Consider the following 5,288-nt stretch of genomic DNA (forward strand, 5'->3'; position numbering starts at 1 on the left):
GGCCGCGACCGCGGCAGGATGAGATGACGAACAAAGCAGGTGCGGATGGCCCCGCTCCCCCGCTTTGTCTTCATATCTCCAGGGGCACTACTAACGACAATTTTTTTTGGCTGGGTGCACAGGAGACGACGCCCTGCCGACGCTCTCGGATTCAAGCATGTGACCCCCTACCTGGCGCGCCAAAGATGTCGTGGGAAACCACAACCACCTATGGGGACACGAGCCCCTTTCTGGTTCGGCGGGGGATGGCACGTTGCACAAAGAGCAGAGGAGCATGAGACAGCACGACAGAGATCACACGGGCAATTTTACCCAGGTTCGAGCCGTCGTGAGGCGTAAAACCCTACTCTGCTTTGGTGGATTGATGGTGGACTATGGTGGAAAACGTAACGTTCTTGCCCAGCAGGGTTGCCTCGGGACGAGAACGACTACGCGTGTATGAGTGTACAAGGGTCCGAATCCTTTCTATGGTTGCCATGGGCCTCCTTTTATAGATCAAGGGGTTACCATAGTGGCAAATCAGTCATTATGCACTGATTAGATAGCAAATAGAGGCTATCATACCTAACTCTGCAGGCTGACAGAGCGCATTAAATGCGCCGCTCAATGTCACATCATAGCTTGCCCTGCAGGCCCTGCCGGACCGTTTCGCCAGCTTGGCGCCTGCTCGCTCGACCCGTCGCAGGAAAGGTGTCGCTTCTAGGTATTCTCCGTAGGAAGTGGCCGCCATCTGGCATATTGCAGCCACTTAGTCAATTTGGAGCTTGACACCGCACTGATCGACGACGTGCGTCGTGGTGAGGTGGAGTCTTGGCGGGGTGTTGCATTTCTGCAGGATCCGGCAGGCCTACCGGGGCGGTCTTGGGGATCGCTGCTGGGACCATCCTTGTCCATTCCCTTAGTGGCATCTCGTCTATCTAGCTTCGACATGGCCTTCTTGATCTGCGCTTTGGTGTTGATCACGGTGTTGTAATCTTATCGTGCTGATAGCTTGCCGTCTGTGCACAAGTCAGGGGAAACATGCACCCCTGTTTGTGTACCCCGACACAGTCCTGATCACACCCCATCGTTTTGCTTTTGGGGTCCATCTTGAGAAGAATGAGGGCCCATCAACCCATTCCAAGAGCATGGGCCAACTAGGTTAGTACCCCCTAGTCCATGACACCGTCAGTAGCTGCTGAACTGGTCTTCTATGCTGAGGATGATTCCTTTGACGAAGACAACATCGGATCCGAAGTCCTTGGCTTGATAGACGAGTTCCCCCTTTGTGACTTCTAGACTCCCAGACCACTCTTTAAAGGAGTGGCGTCTTACAAACAGGACCTAGTCGAGCTGGCACCTCGCCCGAAGAGACGGGGTAACTTAGCCTCAATGGACGGCCACGTAGGTGTTAATAGTGCCACCTAGTCTAACAACTTTGTTGAAGCGGCGCATCCCACGACGGGCCAGGCAGTTACTGCCTACCCCAAATCGTGACTCAAGGCAGCCTTTTTACTGGTGCATCCCAGCGAGGTGGAGATCGTGCCCGTTTTCTCAGGGATATCATCAAGATTTTGTTTCTCCCTATGCGCATAATGGCATCATCGCGGGGGAGTGGCGTTTTTATCGGCACAACAAGGGGGACTCTTCGCCTCTCGGTGGCCTATAAGAGTAAAAGGAGAATATTGCAAGGAATCACGCTCTCATTTCCCCCGCCTGCTGCTTCGTCTAGCTCCAGTGCCCAGATCCAATCTCGCGCTCTTCTTCCTCAGCGAATCCAAGATCCCCCATCCAGCCGTGGCCGATACCCCCAAAGGGCATTGGGGTGGTTCCACCATGACGGACAACACCATTCTGGAGCTGCATATTGTGGGATACCTCTCCGCGAACATCACCGCCCGCGCTCCCATCCCCTACTAGCAAGTTCCCGTTCCCAACCCAGGGGAGCGGGTAGTCTTCGTTCCCCACCTCATCCGAAGCCTGGGGTTCTCGCTGCACCCATTTGTTTGTGGCATGATGTTCTACTACGGGCTCGACTTCCACCACATGGCCCCGAACTTCATTCTCCACCTCGCCTCCTTCATCATGGTATGTGAGGCCTTCCTCCGCATCGAGCCGCACTTCAGCCTGTGGCTGAAGACCTTCGGTGTCAGGCCGAAGTCCAGTTGCTCCAATTTCACGGAGTGTGGAAGAGCCATGGTCAGAAAGAACCAGAATGTCGACTGGTTCAAAGGCACCTTCATCGATATGGTGAAGGAATGGCAACGCGGGTGGTTTTATATCACTGAGCCGTGCCCCCCCCGCCAAACTGAAGTCCCAGTCTTTTTGGCTGGACCCCCAAGGAAGCTCAAGTCCTGGAGGGAGAAGGGCATCGCCCGGGGAAACCCAAAGGAGGTGGAGACACTGATAAAAAAGATCAAGTGGTGGTCTACCGAGAAGTACCTATAGCTCGCCGACATGTTCAACGTCATGCTCAACCTCCGGATACTCCCGCTCCAACTCCGGGCCAAACCGATGTTGGAGCACAAATCCAAGGACGCGGGGCCCATCCTCCACTTCTTCCACACCACCTTGGCCGGCATATGGACGCGTATCTTTAAGCTGGCCAAGGATAACATCCCCAAGGTGGGGGAGGACCTGGGCTTCAAGGTCGGCTATGAAGCCCCACCGACAAGTGTTCTGACACACACGTTTATATTCTTCTTTTCCTGCATGGTGAGACAGATTTTGATGAATTGTCTTGTTTTATATTTGCAGAAATGGTCAGCGAGGATCCAGCAAATGCAGTGGCCGCCCACCTTGTCGGAGGAGGGGACAACCCCTCTGCTCACGACGCTCCTAGTCGAGGAGCCGGACGTGGTGGTCCCCAAGGGACTGAAGTCCTAGAAGGGCAAGGAAAGGCTTGGACTCAGGAGACATCAGTCACCCAGTTCGAGGAGACCCACACATCCTCTGTCTACGAAGATGACGTGGGGAGGACGAGGGGAAGGAGAACCCTCCCCTCAAAGGGAAGAGGGCGGCCTTAGAGGACACCGAAGCCGGAACGCAGCCCAAGGGCCAAAAGAGGTTGAGGAGGACCTCAGCCGGGGCCGCCGGGAAGACGACGGAGAAAGTCGAGCTCTCTGATGAATCAGAGGATGACCCCCTTGCCATGGGGAGGAAGAAACTGGCACCCCGAGATTACGTGACCATTCTTTATGTTTATGCCGCAATGAGTCCTTCTAACAGTAGCAAACTCACCTGAGCATATTTATGCAGTCCAACGAAGGTGCACCCAAGCGACTCTTCGAGTGGGTTGCCATCCGCCAGCAGGACCCCGTAGCCTGATACTCCTCCGCCAGCTCAAGACGGGCTGAGCAAGGCAACATCTACTCCGGCTTCCCCGTTAACAAAATGGAGGCCGGAGAGTTGAACGTGATGACCGAGGTTGAGACCTCAGTCCCACAGGGCCAAGGGGACAAGATCCCTGAGGTTGTTATAGAGGGGTTGGGCCAGTCGTTGACCCAGCCGAAATCCACTTCGACTCCACCACCGTAGCCAGAGACCCTCGTGCCCAGCGCTCTGGTACCGGGCTCCAGGGTTCAACCCCTGCCTTCTGCCTTGGGGGGGGGGCTAGCATGGGGTGGACTGAAGAAACAAAGGCAGCCTTAGTGAGTGCCTTCCTCAAGGAAGAGCACCTCGCCTTGGTAGGTGCGGCACTTTAGGGCTTCCGGTCTGCAGAGGCCAGATGCGGGAGGCCTTCAAGGGCCTTATTACAAGCTTCGAGGTACTCTACTATCCCCGAGTGAAAATAATTTCTTTGTTTGAGTTTACTTTGCAAATCCATGTATTAATCCGAGGACGTCTTCTCATGGCCTTCTAAATGCCATGGTCAGTGAGTAGCCCCCGAGCCCAAGGCTGGTTTCAAGAAACCGGCGTTGGGATCGAATAAAAGTAGGAGCTTAATGTGTAGCCCCCAGGACGCTGCCCAATGATATGATGTGTTTGTCCGAAGTTTCAATAAGTTGATCGTGGGGCTATGTGTAAAAAATCCTTGTTTGTAGGTTTCTACATCGCCTCCGAGCTCCGTCTCCGAGGAGGTTGCAGAGGTGAACCGGAAGCTCGAAAGGTCCGAGAAGGACCTTGACCTGATGAACCAGCGGTTCGAGCTGTCTCAAGGTAAGCGACCAGTACTTCGTGCCCTTGAATGTTACTTCAGACACAAAAGGCGTGCTATTTTTTTATTTAAGAGCTAATGCCAAACTGTTTGAATGACAACGGCCTTGGCCGAGCTTGAGGGGCTTAAAGTCGAGCTCAAGAAGCCTCGCCAGAGGTGGAGCAGCAAAAGGTTGCGGCCACGAAGGCAAAGAAGGCCCGAGTTGCCGAGAAGGTGGCTAGGGAGAAGGACCAGGCGCGGGTCCTGGAGATCGAGGAGACCCTGAAGGGCGTGTTCAAAGCACGGGATAAACTTTAGGCTGAGGAGAAGTAGGGGAAAGAAGAGCTCAAGAGTCCCCAGCTTGCGCACTCCGAACTCTAGACCGCGGCCCGGGCCGACCGCGAGGTGCTCTAGCAAGTGGAGCAAATAGCCGCGGGTAAGCCATATTTATTGAAGTGTGTGCTTGGCAGCAAAGGGTGTGTCGAGCTCACCCAGCTGTGGCATTCTGCAGAGGTCTTCGTGGATCTCCCGAAGAGTATGATGGACGCCGTCCAACACTTCGGCCAATTGGAGGGCCATGAAGCGGAGAAGGCATTCTAGCGGCAGTTCCGGAGTCGCCGTCATCATAGCTGCTGAACCATCGAATGAAGCAGCTATCGGAACTATTCCCCATGGCAAGGCCAGCACTCCAGGTTCGCTACATCAATTTTTGGCCCGCTGAAGCCCTGCCGACCAGCTTCTTTGGTCTCCTGGCTCGGTTGCGAGTTGCTATCCCGCAGGTGGATTGCTGGAAGCAATCATCCTGCCTCGAGGGAGCATGGCGGGCATACGCCTGCGTGAAGACCCACTTCCAGAAGGTTGATGCGGCGATCGTTGCTGCGGACCCCCTGAAGGGAAGCAGCGCACCACGGAGTAGTTCTTTGCCAAGGTGGAAGAAGGCGCCCGGGTTACCGAGGCCGTGTGTCCGAAAGACACTTTGCATCAATTTTAGTACTTTGAAATACCGAAGTACATGGGATGTAAAAACTATCTTTTGTTTTAATGAGTATGGTGTTAAATTCCCTCATGTTGTTATTTGCTTAATATTCCTCGCGTTGGACCGTTTTGAACTGAAAGTGGCTAGTCGTCAGCTTCCATGCCAATGTAGATTATACAGAGGGTGCTCCTTGATGCA

The sequence above is a fragment of the Triticum aestivum genome, chromosome 3D, assembly GCF_018294505.1.
Source record: "Triticum aestivum cultivar Chinese Spring chromosome 3D, IWGSC CS RefSeq v2.1, whole genome shotgun sequence".
NCBI classification, from domain to species: domain Eukaryota; kingdom Viridiplantae; phylum Streptophyta; class Magnoliopsida; order Poales; family Poaceae; genus Triticum; species Triticum aestivum.